Below are 25,544 nucleotides of genomic sequence, written 5' to 3'. Positions count from 1 at the left end.
TTTAGAAACTTCAATATATTGGACCTCGTAAATCCGGAACAGTAATAAAATGTGCAAAATTTTGTTGTTTGATTCCTTACCGTCAAATGCCGTTCGAAAATAAGCGGTTAAGGCCAAATTTTATAGGTGACCACTATGTCTTTATTTGTCCCGTCCAAATTTCGCGAAGATGTGCCACTTGATACCATCTGCCAATAGTGCGTTTTAGAGACTTTAATAGTTTGGGCCTCATAGATATGGTACAGTAATACAATGTACAACAACGTGTTGTTTGTACCCCTATCGTCAAGTGCCTTTGGAAAATAATTGGTTATGGTCAGATTGTATCGGTGACCATTATGTCATTATGACATGGAAACCTGTCATAAAATACAATGATTTGCTGACTAAGTACATTGTAACTTGTTATTAAAACAGTTTGATGTGTTCGAGGAAATGGTTAACGGCTTCACAAGAAACCAATCAATTGATGATAACTAAACGCCATTCATTTCAAATTGTATAGGTTTTGATGACATGACATGTTGTCTGCTATGGCAATATACTATGGCGGGGTATCGGGTTCAAAATGCAATCTAGAGAAAAACGCAGAAAATCAAAAGTAAAAAGTAGAAAATCTGAAGTAAACGGGAAAATTCTTATCTAAAAGGGTATTTTTATGGAGAAAACATAACTTTACTCACTTAATCTGCGAAAACATCAAGCTTTTCATTTTTTAATCGTCATAATTCTACTTTCGTGGCCAGAATTGTCAACTTTTGTCTTCTTCAGACATTCCATTACAGATTTTCTACTCACGATTTTCCGACCTGATTTTCTCCAATACTATGGTGGCTGATAGTGGCCATGTAATTTTCGCCATTTTCATAACCTGGCAACACGACATAACGACAGTATTATTGAGTGAATACGACAAAGTAGACTTGAATATTATCGTGTGTTTGTTGTCGTAACGTGATGTTATCGTCGCCTTAGTGTCTTTGTGGAAGACAAAAAAAATATAATTTTGTTAGCCTTATGGTAGGTCTCATTTCATCGTGCAGGGTTGAATGAAAAAACTGGATTTTAAGGTTTTACTTGTCTGCACTGACCGGACAAATGAACACATGATCAAACAGGAAGCTGAATACATAAATATAAATAAAACCGACACATAAGAGATATATGTTGATTAACTGATTGTTTTTCAAAGTAATGAAACATTTACAAAAGTAAATTATTTTTGATATTATTCAAGAAATTTCGAAATACAGCAGTAGAACAAAAGCTGGTTAGCTGGCTTAATTTTTCGAATAAGATACGACTTATTTGGCTTGTTAATTTACACGCCGTCGTGTCAAACATTATTGACTCAAACGTTATAGGCCTCGAAACATTGCAATTATCTGCCTATTTTCAAACATTTAGGCATCGATTCTATTAGTTATGACGGCAAACTTTAATAAGATATGCTAAAGTCGTAACGAGCACCCCACCAACAAATAAAAAGCTCTCCTACCAATATGGGAGTGACGTACAAACACTTCTGCGCCAATTTAAGGCTATACTGTTAGTCGCTGCTGGGGTTTCCGATTAATAACTCCACAAATAAAACAGTTTGGATCTGCAGTATTTACTCACGGGAGCGGTAAGATGCCACCAAAGTGGGCAACTAAGTTTACGTTCTATAAAACCTTATCTAAAATGTCTGCATTATTTTTGCAAATACTTCAAAATTAACGTTGTTTTGGATTTGGTAAAATTCAACTTTTCTTTCGCACGAAGAAAATGCAGCGAATGCCATTCTGTGTTTAAATCACTGGGCTAGTGACTTTGACGATGGTGGTCTTATTATCTTTTACCCAGGAGTTTCAGCTTCTAAAATCCTTGTATAAACTATCGCCCCAGTTATCTAAAAGTATTGACGGATGTAAAGAACGAGACATACTATGCCAACTAGTTCGGAATACCTGATGTCAAATGGCCTAAAGTCTTAGGCGTGCGTTGTCTCATAAGGTCTGTCATTGAGTCAAGTGGCCTGGTCTTTCCCCCACCACTAAAGACCCCCTACGCTCAAGCGAGTTATTGAAATAAAATTGAACCATATGTTAGTCCCGAAATTACCCCATTTATTTTTCTCCCTGATACCACTTCTTATTCGAAGAATTAAGACACCTAACTAGCTTTTGTTATACTGCTGTATTTCATTATTTTGAGAAAACAAATAATTAATCAACATACATATATCTCGTTTGTACCGGTATTGTGTATATTTATCTATTCAACTTCATGTATTTCCTTCATTAGTCCGTGACCTACAATAGTGCTGGCAAAATTATGTATTTCTTTGCCTTACAGAAAGAGACTAGGGCGACAACACGTTACGACAACAATCACACGATAATAATCCAAATCTATTTCGCCGTATGCTCTCACTAATACTGCCGTGGTGTTGTGTTATAAAAATGGCGGAAATTACATGGCCACTACCAGCTACCATAAGATTTGAGAAAATCTGCGTTAAAAAATCGTGAGTAGAAAGCCGAAAGTTAACAGTAGAAAGCAGAAATTCGAAAATCAAAAGTGGATAGTACAAAGTAGAAATTATAGCCATGAAAGTAGAATTCTGACGGTTTAAAGTTGAAAAGCTTGAGGATTGTTTTGTAGGTTTCCACCATTATAAATACCCTTTTGGATAAGAGTTTTCCTTTTTACTTTTGATTTTCTACTTTTGACTTTCTACATTTTACTCTAGATCGCATTTTGAACCCGATATCCCGCCATAATAAACTAGCGTGTGCAATTTTTTTAATATACAAATTTGATATTCAGCAACAAATAATTGCCACATGGGCAATTATTTTCGCTTGTTGAAGCAACGAGAATTTTGTAGACAACCAGCGATGCTGTCTAATTCACGGCGACGTGTGTACGCGTACCAGTAATTTGAAAGTGACGATTGCGAATTAGTGGCACCAGTGCTGCGTTCAAAGCTATTTACAGTTATGTGTGTCCACGTACAAACAATTTTCAGCCACGATTTAGGGATTCCTGGTACCGCCCATCATGTGACATGGGGGATCCCCTGGATGGAAATCTAGTTAAGGTTATGTGTGTGCGCGTACAAGTTATTTGTAGGGGACGATTTATGGATTCCTGACACCTTTGATCATGTTAAATGGGAGAGGCACTGGATGAACATCAAGATAAGGTTATGTGTGTTTGCGTAAAGCAATTGGCCGGCGGCCGTTCAGAAAATGCTCTCCGAGAAACTGATTTCTGCGGCAAATTGTCTAATATTTGGCAACTTATGGCCGGCGACAGCAGTCGATATCCGTTACCGACAGATTGATGTGCGCATAGAAAAACCGTAAGTGTGCACTGGGCTTTAGTGTGTTTTTGCAACCTATATGACCAGTTATGGCGAATACCGCGGTTTGCGGTTTCACAGGTTCATAGTGTTTAGTTACATGTGAGCGCTTCGTTGGCTATGTAAGTAATACAAGTAACCTGTTCGATCCTGATGATGACCGGGAAAGTTCCTCGTAATTGTCCGGCGTGGTTTCCTTTTGGAAAGTTGTGCAGGACACAGGGCCTGGTAAGGAAGAGCGTCTGGCACGAAAAGGGAGGTCCCGTGTATACGTGTACATGTTGGTATGCACATAAAAGAACTCTTACCAGTTGGAATCCGAAATAATGGTACGTCGTGGCGCGCTGTCCATATCCATTAATCCGGACAGAGCAGAAAAGTGGCACGTTACATGTAGTTTCAAAAGTCGTGTAATTTTCTGTAATTTTCATAGGCAATTAACAATCGTTTATAAATTGTCTACGAAAATCGCTCGTGTGCGCCAGGTTTTAGTACCCCTCGTATCTATTCTAATCTAGCCAGTTGCGTGACCAAATTGTCGTAAAGACAGTTCACACACACAGGCTGTTTGCCTCCCCCCATCAATCCGCCCACCCACACACGCATAAAATATGCCATGAAGCCTGTAAATTTATTATTACGTTTGCATGTAATACCTGAGGACGCGACATTTTGCCATACAAATTAATCAACAATCAATGTTTAAAAATGAGAAGATCTATATATGCAAGTACGCACGCAGGCACAGAACACAGAGAATGTAGCTTAAAGGGATGCACAAGATGATTGAAAAGAAAGATGATTCCAAAAGTTGATAAGGGTCTCGACGGAGAGAATGGGTATGCTTGCTCTTTCTAAAACAGCCGAAACAACTTTGCAGAGTTCAGGTAGATTGAAAATGCGCTTGACTTTGTAAGGTAGTAATGACCATGGTAGTAAAGTAATAAGGTATGAATACAGCCGTCATGGTAATGAATAATAAGGGATAAATATCAGTCAAGGTAGTGAAGTAATATGAGATGAATATGACGACCAGGATAGTGAAGTAATATGAGAAAATTATAACGGTCAGGATAATGAAGTAATATGGATGAATATAACGGCCAGGATAGTGAAGTAATATGAGATGAATATAACGGCCAGGATAGTGAAGTAATATGAGATGAATATAACGGCCAGGATAGTGAAGTAATATGAGATGAATATAACGGCCAGGATAGTGAAGTAATATGAGAAGATTATAACGGTCAGGTTAGTGAAGTAATATGGAATGAATATAACGGCCAGGATAGTGAAGTAATATGAGATGAATATAACGGCCAGGATAGTGAAGTAATATGAGATGAATATAACGGCCAAGGATAGTGAAGTAATATGAGATGAATATAACGGCCAGGATAGTGAAGTAATATGAGAAGATTATAACGGTCAGGTTAGTGAAGTAATATGGAATGAATATAACGGCCAGTGTGTAGTGAAGAAATAAGCGATGAATATAACGGCCAGGTTAGTGAAGTAATAAGCGAAGAATATAACGGTCAGGGTAGTGAAGTAATAAGCGATGAATATAAAGTCAAGTGTAGTGAAATAAGCGATGAATATAACGGCAAGTGTAGTGAAGTAATATGAGATGAGACAGTTAAAATATAGGTTCACGGATGTGACGTATTAAAGGAAGAATATAATGGCCAGGGTAGGAAAGTTAAATAAGACAGTTTAAAATATTGAAACACGGAAGTGAAGTAATAATGGGTGTGTATACATGTCAGGGTAGGGAATTAATAAGACAATTAATAAATTTTAAAACAAAAACACCACAGTGGAGTTATAATGGGTGAATAGTACTGTGGGGGTAGTGAAGTAATGCGACAGGTCAGTCATTGAATGAGGGGTTCATATAATATAAACACGTAATTAAAGTTATAAATGGTTAATAACGTAATAAGAAAATTGATGTAATAAACCTTGAACTGAAATTTTGAATGGGGTTAGTATTACAGCCAGGTTACTGCTGTAAAAAATAGTAAATGTAATAGACATCGGAGGTGACATGAGTATTATCATTATTATCGAAGAAAAGTGTTTGAACTTGCAAGGAAGGGTTTTTCTCAGCCTTTGGTAGAAAAGCGTTCAACGCAGCGGCAATTTAAGAAAGGCCGTTTTAAAGGATGATAATTAACGTTAATGGGGGTGTCAATGGGTATCTGGGGCCAACAGGTTGAGGCGGCCCGCCATTTTGTAACAAAACTTATATCACAAACAAATTATAAACATTTCTAAACAACACTTTAACTTGTGTGATTTCTTTCACAAATAATTCTCATAATTTCTATTGAAAAAGAGAAGTTTCAAAATTCGCGGCAAGTAAAAGTAAAGATACATTAACTAGTGAAATATCATTAGAAACCACGCACTGTTACAACACAAATTATCCACCTCTTTTCTACAATTAATAATTAGGACATCTGCTTAATATGACAAAATACGCCATAAACATTAATCTCGTTGTGACATACCGCCATGATGCAAGACTTAAAACTATATTTTACACTAGTAATTACGGCTAAATCTATTTGTTAAGGCCAGCTCAATTTTCGTCAAGGTCGCTGAGATGTAAATAAGGTTAGAGAACGTGATAATTGGCCAGATTGTAGCTTAGGGTTAGGGTTAACATTGGGGCTAGGTCCGGGGTTAGGGTTAAGGTTGGGATAAGCGCTATCCATGTTTACATCTCGTGACCTTTGACCAAACATGAAGTTGGCCTTATCAAATAGATCTAACTAGTAATTATTCTTGTGGATACGTAAGACAGGAAACTTCCAATATGGCGTCATGAAACAGACAACCATTTGGGTGTTTTTGAATCATGGGACACGGTGTACTAGAAATCAATGCAAACAAGCGGCGCCGCGCCATTGTCTTCTGTGGGCTTAATGCGTATCTATGAACTAAATCGCTTAGATTTAATAGTTTGTATGATATTACTTTCGAGAACAGAAACTATAGAGAATTTACGGAGCGTTGCGTCTTACGGTCAGATTCAAACGACGGTAATGTGGAACGTTTTTTCGAACTTTTCTATATAGGCCGTAAATTATTGTCGAAACTTAAAATTATTGTACACTTTTTTATTAATCCATTAAAGACTCGTTTTTGCGATGCCGAGTTTTTAAGTGTAGTCTCCATAGACCTTTTTAAGGGCATTTTTAAAAAAAAAAAATTCAAATTGCGCGCCCCATTTGTATAATGCCTATAATCGTATACAATTGGAATGATGAAATAACGCGATCTCTTAAAATTTCTCACTTATGGTCAAAGCAGTTTCAGAGATATGCTTCGGAATAATAATCGTAACCTATACCAAAACAAAAGTCCAGTTTGTTTCAATGGAAACAGCAGGATTTTTAACTGAAACATACCCAATTATTAAAAGGCACAATTATTAAGTTAAATGGTTCATGAGATATGTTCTAGAATAATAATTGATCAGAAACTAAGTCACATTTTGTTTACATGGAAACTTTAAAGTTATTCAACTGCAAAATGACAATTACAAAAGGCAATCCTTGTATAATAGGTTGTACAAAGTTTCATAAAGATATCTTGAACGATTTATAGGATATAATCCGATATAGTAAACTAAGCCCACGTCAGAAACGAAGTCACATTCCCTTCGGTGGAAACATTGATATTATTCAACTGTATTTTCAAAGTTTCGTTTCGTAAGTATATGTTGAAAGGTTCTGGAGATATGCTCCAGAAACAAAACATGCCGCGGATGGAATAACATGGATGCATCTTATTCAGCTCCCTTTCCTGCGGACGGAATACCGCAGACACAATAAAATCAAAGAAATATAAGTATGAAACTAAGAATTATTTACTAAACTAAAAACGGCACAATTTTATTCAAGTTTTTGTCAAACCAAGCAAAATGTCTGGCTCCTACTTAGCGTGTCTTATCAATGGTCCTTATATATTAATAGAAAAGAAACCGTCGGACATAAACAATTAAAAAAAACTAAGGCTCGCCATATCCAAGGTCCGACCATGAACCCACTCCACATGTCGCCTTTTCTGATCGCTGCTGAGATGCAATTATTTCTGCAGATAGCGTTCCATATCCCGGTCATATTCTGTTTCACGTACAGTGTATACACCACAGACTTTTTTTTGCGGGAGCCTTCCTTCCCTTTCCGGAAAATCCTGGCGCTACCACTGTTGAAGGAGAAATTTTGACAAGTCATTACTTCAACAAGATCTTTTATAAACAACGAAAAGAAGCTAAAGATACATTAATGCTATCCAAGCCAGATTCTTTATTGTGACTGAAAAAAAGTAAGGTAAGTTGAAGCTCACAATTTCAGCATATGAATTAAACCCATGTTATCTGAAAGTTTGTTATCCCACTTTGGTCCTGTTTAATCTGCATAATTGCGGTAACAGTCCTGTGAACGTTCGCCATGAGAGGATTTTTGTCCCGACTTAATCTTACGTTTTAAAGGGTAGGCCTATTATGTGCTAGTTTTCATATGACAGACATTTAATGCAAATTATTCAGTCCGAAATTTGTTCTGCATAAGCAGTTTTGTTGATGGGCATTTTTTGTGGGAGAGTTTTTTTTTTATGGGGTGTCTTTTAAAAACATTTTTCATGCAATAATGCGTGGGGGGGGGGGCGGCTAGTTACCGACCAAAAGAGTTTTCATGATCAGAACAGACTCCAGGTACTTTGCTAGTTTGCCGTGAATTTAAAATACAGACGTAATCTATTGTATTTCAAGAAATAAACTTGCATTATGTAAGAGATAAATATACATATCGCAGGACCTTCTTGCTTCAAATGTTATTTAGACATTTATTAACATACCAAGCGTATAATCAGTTCTCTAGCCCATCGGATGCTCGAGATCCAATGGATTTAAACATCCACGAGATTTAAAAACTTACGATAAATGGATAATTGAGGCTACGTTTCAGTTGTCAAGTACCCTTGCTACGATCTACCAATATCTCCAAACAGTTATAACTTGGCTCAGAATAAATTATTTTGAATGAAACTTTCAATATATTTATTTTTCATTATCTATTTTTGAAATATTATTGAACGCCCAGCTCTTTTATCTAAATCTTACATTATGCATTCTTAAAATTCTTAAAAACATTATGTATGTTTATTCAATTTGAAATTAATCCAAAGATAGGTTGGCAGGCAATGAAACATACGCCAACAGCAGTTAAGTCGTCAGGACAGTCTGATTAAGAGTAACAACTCATTAAGTAATATCAGAAATCAGTAGAATTTGTTTGACTTCTAGATCTGTCCCATGCTAACGTTTGGTATACAAAACATTTAATATCATGGATTTAACTGTTCAAGTTATGAAAAATCATTGAAAATCAATAGACTTGTTTGCCTCAAGACCTTTAACCCTGTGCATAAATTTAAAGTCAATCGAATGATAACTTTGGTCTGTAGAGTATCCACAAGATTTTTAGAAGTAATCAAGGGACATAACTCTGGCAGTAATTATCGTAAATCCTTCGCCCTATGACCTTAAACACCGTGTATAAATTTAAAGTCAGCAAATTCCCTTTTCATTATCTAGTTTTTAACTATTATAGTGAGAACTGCCAGCTCTTTATCTAATCTCCCATAATGTATATTTAACCTTAAATATACTGAACAATCAAACAACAACACATTTGACAAATTAGCTTGAAGTGGTGATAAATTTTTAAACAGATTTATTAAATTTATTTCATTATAAATATCGGTTGAATATTTTAAATAACGATGCATTTAGTTTGAATATTGTTTGACTTTTGTTTGAATAGAAGCTGAATTTAGTTTAAAGAAAGGATGAATTTAGTTGGAATATAGTTTGAATAGAGGATGAATTTAGTTTCAATATAGGGTGAATTTAGCTTGCATATGGGATGAATTTAGTTTTAATAGAGTGTGAATTTAGCTCTGTTTTTGAATAGCGATTATATAATTGTTGAAAGTAATATGAGATGGACACAGCCTCGTCTAAGGATTTGGTTGTGCGCGGCAATGTCATAGGTGCGAGCCGCGCGACCCCCCAAATTTTTGAAAATTTACTCCCTTAGACTCGATTTCTGAGCACTTAAAAAATAGTTTCGGAGATTTGATACACTATTGGTTTTGGCAGCTTGTTAAACCGTGAATTGATTAATACCCTGTAAAATCGAGATCAAATCAGACAGAAATATACCCATAAAACAATCAGAAAGACGATTTTGTAAACCTACGCACCATTATATAGAATTGGTCCATGGGAAAAACCTTGTCAGCGATTTTCAAAACGTATGGATGTTGCCGCCCAGTCTTCAACTTTTGGGCTCAGTAGGCGGCACATGTTTAAATTCTTTTGAATAGAGGTTATATTATGAAGGCAAATTTACTTTTAATAATGGGCGAGTAGGCCCTATATTTTGAAAAGCTGGCGAATTAAATCTATTTGATATAACGAGTGACTTTATTAAATAGAACGTGAATTTATTTTGAATAGAGGATAAATTAAGTTCGAGAATAGAGAGCGAAAATAGTTTTGAAAGAAAGTGATCGATGAATGTAGTTTGCATATGTAATATACAGCTTGAATTTTGTTTGAATGTGGGTAGTTTTGAGATGAAGATTAATTTAGTTTGACATGAACTAGAGTAGTTGTTATCCAAAAAAGTGCATTAATTGATTGTGCCCCAATCATTAAATGCCATTCACAGAAAAAAATTAACTCGTTTAATCACAGATAAATTTAGTGTGAGTAGATAACATTCATTTAGTTTAAAAATGTGTGAATTTAATTTAAATAGAAGTGAATTTAGTTTTAATAGAGGATAAATTTAGTCTGTCGAGAAGAACTGATTTGAAAACATAGAAGACATTTGTAGTTTGAAAAGAAGCAAATTTAATTTTAATAGAGGTGAATTTAGTTAAAATAGAGGTGACTTTAGTCTTTATTAAATAGGGGTGACTTTAGTCTTTATTGAATAGAGGTGAATTTATTTAAAATAAAGAAGAATTTAGATTGAATAATAGGGTGAATTTAGATTGAATAAAAGATGGGTTTAGTTAGAAGCACAGCTGAGTATGAATAGAGGTTAGCTTATAATTTGAATATAGCGCATATACCGAGGGTGAATATTTGTGGAATTTACTATTCACATAGTGGTTGAAATTTGCTTTTAAAAATTTATTTAAATCAATAGCGGTTGAATTAAGTATTTATTTCTGAATTTTAAGGAACGAACTGAATATAAGACACTTCCTTTTGTTTAGCCAGAAACCGATTGAAATAACCATATGCCTTCAATTTTCATTTCCTAACGTAATTTTTGGTTTCTTTCAGTAAAGATTTTCTATAAATAATTATTTTAGGGCTGATATTTAAAGGAAGGACAATGTTGGTGTCCGCTAATTTAAACTTTTAATGCTTTCTTTTAAATGCGTCACTTCGGTTATTCAAATCTTTGTTACGAATCAATCATGCCAATGATTTCTATGATAAAATTATATTTCGAAGGTGTTTAACCCGTTTTAACACATGTATAAAATTGGTAGACATCACAAGTATCCTTTAAATGTAATGCTAACATATTATATCCATATAAAATTTAATAGAATTCTTACATGATGGTACAGTGGGTGGGCGAATATCTGCACAGTGCGTGGGTATTATTATATTGTGATATAATTACAGAAGATTTGGGGTTTCATGGTGACATTTTGAGATACAGATCATAAGTTGGCCATCTAAAACTCCACTTAAATATTTCGGAGATTAAAAATAGGCATTATACTAATACCTGTGTATTGCGTGGATTTATCTCTGGATAAATTATGAACTATCTGAATAACTACATTATGCTGTCTAAATTATGATTTAGAGCAATTTTCAATTTTTAGATGCTGAAAAGTGGGACATTAATCCCCGTTTCATTTCGTTTTCAAGTTTAACTCAGTCCAGCGGTAGCACGATTGTGAAAGCCTTGCAACTAAGATTTAATTCCAGTATGTCGTAGTGCGCATGCGTGGGTGCCACTCAACATCTTTAAATGTATCACCACAAATCATAGGTTTTTTGTTTGTTTCATGACTTATTTCCTTGAATTATTTATATTTGTAAAAAAAAAACGACTATTTTCCTAACCATATGATGTCCGAAAACGATTATTTTATCAACCATATGATGTCCGAAAACGATTATTTTATCAAACATATGATGTCAATGTTTTGTACCACTTATATGTGGGAAAACCCTATATAATTTAATTTCTCACTGCGCTTCTTAAAGTGTCCTGTCAGAAAACGATTATTTTCCCAACCATATGATGTCTATGCTTTGTACCATTTATTTGGGGAAAACCCAATATTATTTAATTTCTCACTACGCTCCTTAAAGTGTCCCGTAAGAAAATGAGCATTCCCCAACCATATGATGTATAATATGTTATGTACCATTTATAATTGGGGAAAACTCAAAATAATTTACGATGTCAGTACGCTCCTGAAAGTGTCCTGTATATAATAATCATTAACCATACTAGCCTCATCTATGAGAGTCCAAGTCTGACTCACAATTTTCCTTCATATTTCTGATATCACGTCTCATTTGAGGATTTCACATAGCTATTCATACTCAGCTGTGCTTTAACTTAAATTCCAATCTGGTTCGGTGTTTTTATCTACCGTGGCTATGCGAGTGGGGCGCTGGGTGACTAACCAAGAGGTCCGTGATTCGGTCCAGGTGTTGACTGTGAAAGTTTCCCGGAATTTTCCATTGTGTTTTTTCCTTGTCAGTGTTGCATGACTAAGGGCATGGCAGGTCGTTCGGATGTTACGAAAAACTGATGTCCCGTGTAGGCGAATGAACCTTTGACAGGAATCCAATTGCTGTTCGCACAACATTTTCGTCACAGCACACTGTATGACGTATACATACTACTCTCCATTGGCCCGGTTGGTGCACGAAAGTAGAAAGTAAAACCCCGTTTTAATCATTTATTCCAATCAGTTTTTAGAAACCTCTAATGTCACCGTAGGTAAAATTTATAATGCGCCATCGAAACTGTCTCTACCTAGGGCAAATTATTTTACCACAAATGCTAAATATCCAATATCTATAGCAAAGAGATAATCTGATCATTTCCAGCATATTAATTGACAGTAGACTGGGCGCCAGTCATATAAAATTTTTCTAAAAATGGTTTCTTTTTATATTTTCTATTTCTCGTTTTTACTAAACTAATAATGCTCACGATTAAAGAATGAACTTAAAACTGTCTTGGGGCTGTTAAAGTTGTGTCAATAACTGGCATTAAGACCAGGCTGTTATCTAAAGCCTGGCGCACACTTTTTGGCGACAAGTATTGCCGCAATTTACGTAGAGTGAGTCGACTACATCACGACGTTATTGATCACACAAAATACAGACATGAGGATAAGCCCAGAAATATTCCAGAGTATCCTAAATATTATTAACCATCGCATTACCAAACAACATTCTCTGGCTGTCATTCTCCGTTTTCCCGCTACAGGTACGGGAAAAACAACGCCCATTCTAATTACCATCTATTCTATGAATCCTAGGTCTTTAGTATAATTGAGTATGTTTCTATACAATCTGACCTGCTTTTTTTACAATAAGTCAGTTAGACCTAATTTAAAGTACCAGAGCCATTTACATGCAATAGAAAAAATATCAGAGAAATCTATGCCACATGAGAAAAATGACCCAAAATAATTGGTTTAATAGGTGAGTTGATTTCCTTGGTTGTCGTTCAAATTGTTGCCGAGGTGAGCACATTACACGATTTGTTGCCGACGAAGCGACGACTTGGGCGATCATATCAAACATGTCAGATATCCACAACCATCGCTGCGATGGCCGCTGGCGACGAAATATCTCTAGCCATCGGGTGCGCACACTAGTCGACTTTTAGATTTTTCATCGCCGGCGACAGAAATCGTCCATGTCGTCGCGTAGTGTGAGCTAGGCTTAAGTGCAGGAGAATCGGGCTGCACGCAAAACAAAATCCACAAGATAAACCTGCGAAAAAGACAAATTACACAGACATTTCAAGAAACAAACAACAAACATCAAATCAGGTGAATGGATCCGGGAGCCAGCTTTCAGTGTCCACTGCTGTGTACTGGCCCTGGACAGACTTCACTCAAAATGAAAATATAAAAGAAAAACGCAATAGAAATAATGTGACCGGTCTTGACGGTGGTAGAAATATTCTATTAAATCAAAACGCGATTACCTCCCTTTTCCCATAAAATCGATTTTATACATTTGATATCAAGTTAAACCAGACACTTTTTGTCATCAATGAAATTCTAGCTTAACCTTCGGTCTCTGTTATTAAGCACCACACGACAAAATTACTTATTTATTTACATACTTGTCAAATAATAATATTCATTTTGCTTTTAAATTTCACGTATTTCCTTTGACTCGAAACCTGAAACTATCTCTTGGTCAGAAAAAAGGATCGGTTATTACTTTCACCTAGAAATTAATGTTGTTTAATTAAACAGCATACAAATGTCAACATAAATTATCTTAGACTTGCTTAATTAACCGTTCCCAGTCTAGAGAAATCTATACTGTACGATTGTGCATCCCCTTAAAATCAATTTGTCCATTGCAATTGTCGATTCTTTTGCACACAGGGGGATAGAATGCCGAATGGTTAGTGCATGCGCGCTGCGCCATTAGGTCTGTCATTGAGTCAAGTGGCGTGCGGTTTCGATTCCCCGGTTGTACGTGATAAGGAGTAGGGTCGCCTGTCCAACTTCGTGGGTTTTCTCCAGGCCCTCTGTTTTTTTACCACTGCAAAAGACCCCTACATGCAAGCGAATTATTGAAATAAAATTGAACCATGTTAGTCTCTCTCTCTCTCTCTCTCTCTCTCTCTCGTGGGCTTTAAAAAATTAAATATAAACTTCTGTTTGCTTTGATCAAACATGTTTCGGAAACCGTAGTTTAACTTACAACTGCCCTTACAACTCTAAATTTCAGCCTAGGGGAAGACCACTGTCAAGTCAAATGATAGATTTATGGGTAGGAACCCAAATACATTGAGAAATACATTTCAACTGACTGGTTTATTTAACAAAATTCTTGAAAACTCTGATAGCCAGAACATACACAAGATTTCAGTAACAGGAACCATAACTTGATGAACGCTAATTCCGAAAGACTTCCGTGATAACTCCGGGCTGAATAGCGGCATCTCTATAGATATTCCCATGCAATCCAAAGCGAGGACAAACAGCAACGGCTTCGAGAGGAAACCTGGACTCTGTATTAAAGTGTATTGGTGTCCTATTGGAAGAAGAAAGAATACCGTTGAAAAGACCTTTCATTGCACTGGGAACGAGAAAGACTAAAAAACAAATGAAATGGGGATAAACATCTTACATTTCTACAACAACTGGGATAATGAAGACAAGAATACTTAGAGAGAGATTGGAAAATCTCGAAGAAATTTATCGGTCAACACCGAATCAGTACGCCAAAGCGACCTTGGCTCTGGACCATAAGGAAAACGTTGAATTTACTCCCAATATAATCTTCAGAAGCTCGATAGATTCTGTAATTTTTGACATGACCGAATATATAAAGTGATCTGTCAGGATTCTTCTTAAAATATTACCATAATTTATACTGCTGAGAAATTGGCTAGAAATAGCTGCCTCTCACTTTCACGTAAGAAAATAAAAATGTTGATAACGATTATTCTGGGGAGACAAAATGTAAAATATATACATATATCTATGGACATTTATTTCATCTCATTACTCCTGTATTGTACTATTGTCAGATTATATCAGGAAGACTATGTAAATATGTCGTATTATATACTTTATAACCCTTCGTTGTACTTTACCTGATATTATTTATAATCCACTGCCATGAAAATCTATTATTCTACGAATGTATATATGTATGGCCAAATTTTAATTTTATACACATTATTAACACCTATAGAGGGCAGACAGCTAGCTTGTATGATTTGATGTATATCAGAAAGAAGTAAAAATATGGTGAATTTGTTACCTGGACGTGGCGCTTTCAGTTCCATCGGAACCTCTTCAGGCTATATATATATATATATATATATATATAAATGTCAAGTATGTAATAGTAGTATATTGTCAGCACGTTGTCTGTGGTGTATAAACCACAGAGTAATACGATATCAGACGAGCTAATTTTGTTTATTTATTTTAGCAGAAGTATTGATTTTTTGGACCAGGAACAAGCGCTACTCATTTTGTTGTTCTTGTTTTTGTTCTTTGTAGAGACGCTCTTCATAAAAGCCTTGGGCTTCGCCAATTTAATTGCGATCGACATGTTTGTTCCTTTGCATCGATTTACGGATCTCGATTTTAGATATAACGTCACAAGTCCAAGATGGCTGCGATGATGTTACATACGGTTCCTGATTCATAGTACGCCCATACTTGTTGCTTAAATGATTCAACAGATTAAACATACGTCCATATTTATTTCTGAAAATATAAACTTTATTATTATATAAAAAAAATACGAATGGTGTGTGTGTGTGTGTGCACTTTGTCAATTTTCTTGGAAGCCTGTCAGTGATAATTTATCGGGTTGACAAACATCAACAACTTTACGATTTTCTATCGCGATTTAGGCTCATTTTCGGAGAAAATCTGAAGTTTACATAGCGATCGGTGATCAGTTTCGACAGCCAAAATCCTAATACATAATCATATGAATCATGTCCGAACTAATGGACGTCTTTATGAGAAATTTCAAGCGATGCTCGTTTTACGTTCTATAAATTATAATTAGATGCCATCGTGAAGGTTTAAAATAGCTGCTTTGTTCAATACAGGTTCTCAGTTATAAATTATTGTGGGCTGATCATGCAGTTGTAGTTCACAATTGTATTTTAAGAAACATCGGAGAGAAAATAGCTTTGTCGGTTGGATAAATATGACCTAACTGTAACCTAAAAAACATATATTTAATAGCTTATGGGTATGATGCGTTCAAAATATCTTTCTCTGTCATATAGTTCCTTAGATATATTATCGAAAGTTTACCATAAATCCTCGACCATAATGCGGCTTATTCGAACTTAGGTCAAAAACGCATGGTGGCGTGGTGTTCTGTTTTAATCGCAAAAGCCATAAAAACTACTAAAGATTGAACAATGCAGTTCATTTCAAAGCCGGAAAAGGCATATCGGGCTCATATTAATACACAAATACTTAAGGTTTTATCCATTTTTTTTTGCGATTTCTAAGATTTGATATAAAAAACAACAAATCTCCAGTATTTCTTATGAATTTTCAAACATGTCAAAACAAATGTTCAAAATAGGGACTTGAGTATACATAGAGCCACTGAGCAGTTAAGCTGACTAAATACACGGGAAGAAATTAGTATTATTATGTCGTAAAACAATTGTTAATACGTATTGCCATGCTAAAAACATTATCATAATTATAATAATAGTTGAAGTGACTATAATAAACAAGCTAAAATATATTATAAATATACAAATATTGCATATTTATATGAAAATTCATATACATGAATAAATCGATCTACTAGTAGGTGTCATCTTGTCGTGGTCGATTGATTTATGACGTCAGTGACCTTTTAAGCATTGACATTATCGGTAAAAATGCATTATGTGAAATTAAGATATAAAGAGCTGCGTGTTTTTGTTAAATTTTTTAAAAATAGATAATGAAAAATGAGTATATTGAAAATTACATTCAAATTACTTTATTCGGAAAGAAATTATCAGTGTTTGACGTTCTGACAAGATGCATAGCAAAGATTGTTCATTATCATAGCAACGGTACTTGAGAATGTAGACTAAGTCTCGATTATCCATTCTATCGTTAAATTGGTTATTCTCGAGAGTGTGCAAATCCATTGAAATCTCGGCCATCCGAAATGGCAGATCACCTCTGGCTTGCGGTCTTGGTTTCCATACCTGGTGTGAGCGTATGTGGCTTGGAGATGGAGGCGCCTTCTCAGCTTCATGGGTTTACTCCGGGTACTCAAGCCCCCCCCCCCCACACACACACACACGAAAGACCGCTGGCGTGCGCCAAGATAATAAAAATCAAAATAAGACAACTTGTCTGCTATATCACCCTCGATGGAAGCGGACGTTAAACACCATGATCAACAACAACCAAGTCAACTTGTTATACTCAGTAAATGAAATAGAACCCGCACAAGTACATTAAGTTTATTAGGTGTATAAATATAATTCTATTGTCCTTACGTTAATACATAGATTTATAGAACACGGGTAGGGTTGCAGCAATTATTGACAGAAAAACCAGAATAATTGCTCTCTTTTAAAGGAGTTGAACCTTTTTTCTTCGGAGATTAAAATGGACGAAAACTTATTAAAAACCACATATTAATGTTGACATTTAATGTTTTTAATTTGTATTGTAATTTCTAATCAATTATGTTCGACGAAATACGTGAGTCTAAATTGAATGGTAGTCGTTTGAGTCTGGTTAGTCAAGTCTATATCTAGTTTACGGATTGACTTTTCACTTCTGCACTGACGTTTTGCCTCTTTCATCAGGGCCTTAGAGAAAACGACGGCACTCACTGATTTTAAAATGTTCATTTTGCCTTGACTATTGGATATCAAGAGCCCATATTTTTACGGTAAGGTCACAACATCAATAATGATCGAAATGAACCAATATTATATTCTAATTCGTGTTTTTAATGTCGAGGATTATGGATAATACTGACTTATTGATTTAGTTACTTTAATTAAACAATATGGGAAACCATATTAACAGGAGCAGTAATTGAAATACAACTATAGATCTTTATAATTACTTTTCCTTTTATTTATACGTTGTACGATATTAACATCCTTCTTATTTATATGTTTTCTTTGAAGACGGTGCTCATTGGCCAATCAAATTGGGTGTTTTGGTATACACGGCTTAGGTTTGCAGTGAATTATGGTTATTTTAAAACCAATAGTGGCTCTCATTGGATTTCGGTTATGGCTATAACAGTTGTACCATGGACCATTATAATACATTATTAGGTCCATGTTGCGATAGAAAGTATTTTTGGCAAACCGGATGTTGTAAAAATCTGAAAAAATTCAACGAAACGTAATTGTAATAGTTTTGATATACTATTATAGTATGCCTAGCGGGCGTCATTCCGGAAAGGTATATGAGGAAAAGTGCTGTACTTGGAGCGCGTGTGGTGATAGGTAGGCGATCATTAGTCGCATAGGCCCCTTGATTAACCTGCTGTGGTCATTGCGCGACGAAGAAGAAATTCAGGAAGCTGGTTGTAATTATCACGTTAGAGTTGCTAACGGTGGAATATCACATCCCAAATTATCATTCCTTTTTCTGTCGGACTCCACGAATTAATTGGCATCATGTTTAAAATAGTAAATGGTAGATTGGGACATGTTTAACATTCAGTTCGACAAGGAGTGGTGTAAAGAATAATATTAACTCTATAGCCTTTAGTTGTCTTGAATATGTCATGTAACCCGAGATGCATTACGTAGGCGCTCCTTGCAACAGTGAATTTCCGGTTTATGTGTGGTTTATGAGATTCTGAATAAAATTAATGTCACCTTTTATTTAAAAACTAAAATAATTTTAAAGTACCTTCGACTCGACCTACATTTCTGTTATTAATTATATCTTTCAAAAAACAGTTGTCAAAATGCACTTGTCAAAATAGAAAAAAATTATTTACAAACATTTGTTTCAAATCCGGTGCAGTTTTATAACAGAGCTGATTAACTTCTGTTAGCTCTTATAGTGAACAAATTACGCTGATTTTAAAATTTAACCAAGAGTTTAGAAATTTCATTAAGTCCTTATCACGTTGGGCTCCTTATGTGAGCAATCCCACCATGCTTTTAACAATGCCTTCCAGCGTACAAACTGGGTGATCTCAGGATATATTGGGACTAAAACCATATTCAAACTACAGTAATTAATCTATCAAAAATTTGTTTCTAATCCCTCTCAAAACATTGTATTCGGGAGGAAATACCCAAAGATATAAAAAAAAAATCTATTTTTAGAAGCCACGTTTGTCATGTAACTTGATTGAGGGAGGGCCTATTTTCAGAATGTATTTGTCGTTACTTACTGTCAATTTGCCATACATATTGAAGTCTAAGCAAATTCTTGGATTATCTTCGGCCAACTTCTTTTTCCGTCGTTTAATTGCAGAGTCTTTTGTACGTTTAAACCACTCAATGTTCCCAAAACCGCCTAATCAAGAAATAACAAGCACTTCCCAAGTCCAGCTGGCAGAAATTAAGCCGTCGGGTTGCCAGTTAGTGATATACCCTGACATTTTTGCCCTGTGATTGCCCCATATTTATAGTAAGATTGCGCGTCTCTACTTTCCATTTAAACCAAATTTGCCCTACTTTTATTGGAAATAAAAACCCTATAAATACTTTCGTGAGAATGTATCTTTAAAAACAAATCATGGAAGAAACTGTTTTGTAACGGGTTCAAAAGATTTTAAAGGTAAAGGCGAAAACGGTGAGTTAATATCCTAATATTTGTAAATTGGGTTCGGATTCAACAATCCCACAGTCAAAATATGAAATTCCGAATTATACAGTTCGTAAGTTTTGATAATGGCAATGAACAACCCGGCGAATGCTATTAAGCTTTTGGACTGGAGAGTGTACACAAGACATTTTGACTGAAGAGTGTTCACAAGACATTTTTGATGGCAGGCGAACATATACATGTACGTCAACATGTAATATAACCTTCTGTGGCTGGTTAACCAAAACAGTCAAGTGTGCACAATTTGCTTTATACTAGAACAATTTTGAAATGGAATATGAGACAGATATTGTTTTTAATTTTCTATACTCGGTTACCCACACCTATGTTTTCCTCAAATATTTTTGGGTTTATTGCCTATCGTCTCTAGGGATAATATATGTATTGTTAATGCGGAATGTTCTTGTATTGTTTTATTTGTCTATGTTTTGTTGTGCAGTTCCCCTGTAATGATCATTTGTGTACAAAATGACTTCGACGGCACTATTAATTAATGACAATGGTAACTTTTTCTTTATGGTTCTAGAAACACATATTTAAATCAGCGATTGTATCAATGGTGTCTACTAAATGAAAATGTAAACAATAACATTGAAGATTCGTCAATTTTCAAAATTTACTTTAATAAATAGTGGGCCTATAATGCATTAGATCTGTGCATTGCCAATCTACGTTATAGTATAATTGGAGGTTGTTTGTGATTTTTTTACGGTAAACAATTTTTTGTTTTAAACACAATAGGAAGGACAACGTATATAGTCACTCGGTATAAAATAAATTAAATACTTACCCAATGGTTTCATAAATGATCTATACAATAATCCTTATTAGAACTCTGTAAAAGAAAACAAAACATTTCAAACACTGAACGCGGGATACTGAAGAGCCTATAGTAAACTCATTGTAATGGTGAACCGTATTCCATGGTTATTAATAGATTTATCTATGACGTCAAAACCTGTTCTCGCGCAGTCTGGTGTTTTGTAGACATACTAACCAGTATCAATGACCAGCCAGCTTGAAATTGAATTTTGTGCCGTCAGTAAAAGTGTTCATTTATTCTTTATCACAAAGTATTCAGTGAATGTCGTCACGGGCCCATCGTGTCATTTTTAAACAATAAACAATTTCAACATCAAATATTGATGGTATGACGTATTGACTGGATCACGAAGTCCCCTTCGTTATCAAGGGACACTTGACCGGTAGGCTATAACTTGTTTTGATATTCAAAAAGAAAAACAATTTCAGATAATGTTGATGTACGTGCACCCTTAAAACTGCGCCATAACCCTAGTTAAATTTTGCGTTTTGCGCAGTGTTTTGACATTTTATGTTTGTAGTTCTACATAAAGACGCATTACTTTTTTAGAAAATATCCTCTAGGTTGGTGCTCAACTGAGTTCTATATTTGAAATTGTGGTTTGTCGAACGCGTACGCTTTAGAGTATAAGGTCTGTCATTGATGCAAGTGGTGAGGTTTTTATCCAAGGTTGTGCGTGACAAGATTAAGGTCGCCTGTCCATCCTCGTGAGTTTACTTGGGGTCTCCTCGTTTCGTCTCGCTGCTAAAGACCGATACGCGTAAGCGAATTATCGAACAATATTTGTGCCATATGTTAGTTCCAAACTGACCTAATTTGAGCCGGTTCATCAACCCCTTTCAATTTATGGAGAAAAAAACATCCCTCTCGTCCGTTATTACGGGAATGAACCGAAAATATTGGATTAATAACATACAGAACAATCCTCATGCCAGAGCGGATTTGTAGCCTGTCCAGAATGTCTTAAAAGTCACAACCATGAGCATGCGTCATATACTTACTGACGAGAGTTGACATGACGTTTGTCCATTTGAGAGGGAGCGCAAAAACCTCAAAACCCCCTCACTCAACCTCTGACAATACTAAAACTCGTATATTGGAATTTTCTTTTTTATAAATGAAAAAGGAAAGAAATGGGGTTAAAGGTCCTAATATTACATTGACCTTGCACGTAAAAGAAGCCTTGGAAGTTGGACTTCGATTAAGAGTTGGTCATAGAGCCGCTGTCCGGGCAAAACTTTCCTCACAGCACTTTGTATGGCATATGCCCGTGTTCATTAGCCCAATCTGGGCGGAACAGTAGGACGTTAAACCCCATTTCATTTCATTTGATCTCATTTTCAGCTGACGGAGTGTATATTCCTCAGATTGATCGATATGCAAGAGCAAACACATTTTATACTCTTCAAAAAAAGTAGGGGATATTGAAATACAAATACCTATGCAGGTTGTGATATGATAAATAGCCGTGGACACTTGACATGCTTTGAGAGTATGTTCACAGATGAAGAACTTGCCGCCCCAACAGAACCACTGAGCTGCACATGCGACACGCAATAGCGCCATATACGTGGGAGGGGTTCATTGTCAAATTTGACACTTCAAGGAAGGGTTGATGAAAACTGCCGCTTGCTGGTTTATCCTATCCACGTTTACTTTCCTATCGTTACTTGCACAAGATTTACTGTTTAGCGTATTTTTGTCACGGTTAATTTGATCGGGAGACGTGTTCATCAACGTGAACGGACAACACTAAACGAATTGGCCGTGGTACAGCAAGAGGAGTGGGTCAGATTGCCCCAAATCGTGATTGGACGGTTGATTAGGAGCATGCCACGACGAATTGATGAATGTCTGAGGATTGGTGGAGCAATTACTCATTATTAAGACAAAAATAAAAAACGTCCATTTTCACTTTTGACAGTGTATCTCTTTGCGAGTGAAATGGGGCCGTCAGATAAACCGCCCATATGAACTGTTTATGTTCATGTGCAGGCAATTGGCCTGTTATTAACATACACTGGTGACCTCTAATAAAAACAGCAGTGCTGTACAGCATAATATACGACTTTTCATCAGGTGTTTGGCCTTTACTGGTTTGTCCTACTTATGTGACTCGTTTAATTAAAATCTGTTCCAAGTTTTTAATGTTTCTTCAGGCACTACTCTCCACATATCCGTAATTTTATGCTTTTGAAGTGGCTGGCTAATTTCTTCTATCTCGGTTGGAGGCCGAATAAGTTAGATTAATATTTTCAAAGCAAATTAACCATCAAATAAAACAAACAGACATATTGATATCACATTGCATTAGAACAATTTTATTTATCTTTATTTTTAAAGATCCATTGTGTAACATTTAGATAAAAAGCTGACAGTTCTCGCTATAATAGTTAAAAAATAGATAATGAAAAGGGAATATGTTGACAATGTCATTCAAACACTTCATTCTGAGCGGAGTGGTGGCCGTTTGAAGAACAGTGTGGTCTGTTGTTACGACAATAATCAATTTTTTAATATTTTTTTAACTGACAATCGTGAATAATTTCGTTGAAAAAACAAAACCATCTGATGATCAAGAGAGTTGATTAAGGGCCTGGCATGTGGATAATAATAAATTTTAGGTCAAACGAAAGATCTTCATTGGGCAGATTTAGCTCTTACATGATGCATCTTTAATGAAAATTACCAATACTAATCAAATGAAAATTACCAATACCAAACGAAAGATCTTCATTGGGGAGATTTAGCTCTTACATGATGCATCTTTAATGAAAATGTAAAATACTAATCAAATGAAAATTACCAATACCAAACGAAAGGTTTTCATTAGGCAGATTTAGCTATTACATAATGCATCTTTAATTAAAACGTAAAATACTAATCAAATGAAAAATACCAGCGCAAATTAGCAAACAGAAGTCACTTGGTGATATAATTATGTCCTTTGAAGGCGCAAATAATAGTAAAAAAAAAAATATTTGGCTGGCGCGGGGAGTGGTAAGAGATATGGAATATGGATATATCTAGCAAGCTTCGGAATTCCAGAATTGTCGAGCAGTGTATGCCTACTATTTCCATCATACTTGATACCATTCACATAACTTTTATTTCAAATAAAAGTTATGTCTTTCAAAGAGATAGACCGGAGGCTCAGCGCGGGGGTGGGGCCCATCAAATGGGCACAAAACCAGACCCAATCAGTCCGCCGATTGGGGCGTTTTCGACATATTCGTGGTCAAAGGTCAAATGAGTTCATTTGCACTGAAAGTGAATGCGCAGTCATTCTTTTATTATAAAAAGAAGCTGAAAATGATTGAAAGTAATCACACTTTCAATAAAAATGTAAACTTGCTAAATTCACTCTTAGTGTTAGTGACCCTGGAGATCAAACGGTGAAATTTACCATTTTTGCACTAGGAAGATTTAAAGCAATAAAATGTCAAAGTAAAATATAAAAACTAAAGCGAAACCTGTTCTTATTAATAATAGGAACATTTAAAATTTATCTTAAAGGGGTCTTTGGCACCGAACGTTTACTTTGTATAGCATTCGTTGTAAAACTAATTCGGAGAGATTTTGATTTAACAGTTTTTACGTATTTTTGAAACAGGTTCCGGAGCGTTTTGGTCTGTTAGCAAGATCATTTTCGACGTTCCAAAGTAAAAGTTCGGTGCTAAGACCATCTAAAGTTAAATTTTAAATGTTCCTTTTATTAATTAGAACAGGTTTCGCTTTAGTTTTTATATTTTACGCTGACATTTATTACTTTAAATCTTCCTAGTGCTAAAACGGAAAATGTGACCTTTTGAACCCTGGGGCCACAAAGAACAAAGGTTAATTTAGTAAGTTTATATTTTTATTGAAAGTGTGATTACTTTCGATCATTTTCAGCTTATTTTCATGATACAAGAATGACTGCGCATTCACTTTCAGTGCAAATGAACCCATTTGACCTTTGACCCCGAATATCTCGGAATCGTATTCTACACAAAATTTTGCTCTAGAAAAGTTGGGTCTGGTTTTGTGGCCATTTGATGGACCCCCCCCCCCCTTCGCACTGATCCTCCAGACTAAAATGGGTATCCCATCATTGTCAGAACAAGGGAGTCATCACCCTTTAAATTCATACTGAATTGCTGATACGCATTCATTATAACTTTTCATTTCACTAATAACCCTGGTTTTAAACTTCTCTGATTTCCAAGCGTAAAAGCTCTGATTTATTTGATCTGAAACAGTTGTGTCGTGATCACATGTCATGCCAGACTTCTGTAGTACTACTTTCTAGTAATCTAGATATTATTGTCCTGGGTATTACATATTATGTCGGTTAATACGTTGCATATCAGCACCCAGCTGTGGATTACAATATATAAAAATACTCTAGCCCTTGACCATTGACCGTTGCTGTTTTATCATGTTTTGTCATAAGGACAGCGTTTTGTAGTTCCATGAATATTTAAACGTAAATATTATAACCAAGAACTGGAACCCGCAAAAGTAAATGAAATGAAATGGGGTTTAACGTCCTACTTTTCTGCAAAGAGTTGACTTATGAAGACGGGGATACACCATACGGTGTGCTATGTGGGAAATTTTGCCAAGACAGCTGCACTACGGCCTACTCTTACTTCAAATTCCAGCTGCCATAAGGGTTTTTTTTTTACGTGCACGCCAATGTGTACACGGGACCTCGGTTTCCGTACCACCCGAACTAATAGACACTGTTCTTGTCAGGCC

At 35.6% G+C, this 25,544-nt stretch overlaps 1 protein-coding gene across 3 annotated transcripts in view; it reads right to left on the bottom strand.

Moving 5' to 3' along the window:
- LOC126821870 (ATP-binding cassette sub-family G member 5) overlaps nt 1-25,544 on the bottom strand; it is a 145,377-nt gene that overhangs the window by 78,627 nt on the left and 41,206 nt on the right. For all 3 annotated transcript variants that reach the window (XM_050550436.2, XM_050550438.2, XM_050550437.2), the window contains exon 2: nt 20,769-20,813. The gene's annotated coding sequence lies outside the window, so the exon portion shown is untranslated. The remainder of the gene's footprint in view (nt 1-20,768; nt 20,814-25,544) is intronic.

Source organism: Patella vulgata, chromosome 5 (assembly GCF_932274485.2).
Source record: "Patella vulgata chromosome 5, xgPatVulg1.2, whole genome shotgun sequence".
In the NCBI taxonomy this organism is placed as follows: domain Eukaryota; kingdom Metazoa; phylum Mollusca; class Gastropoda; family Patellidae; genus Patella; species Patella vulgata.
This window is presented reverse-complemented; position numbering and strand designations above follow the sequence as displayed.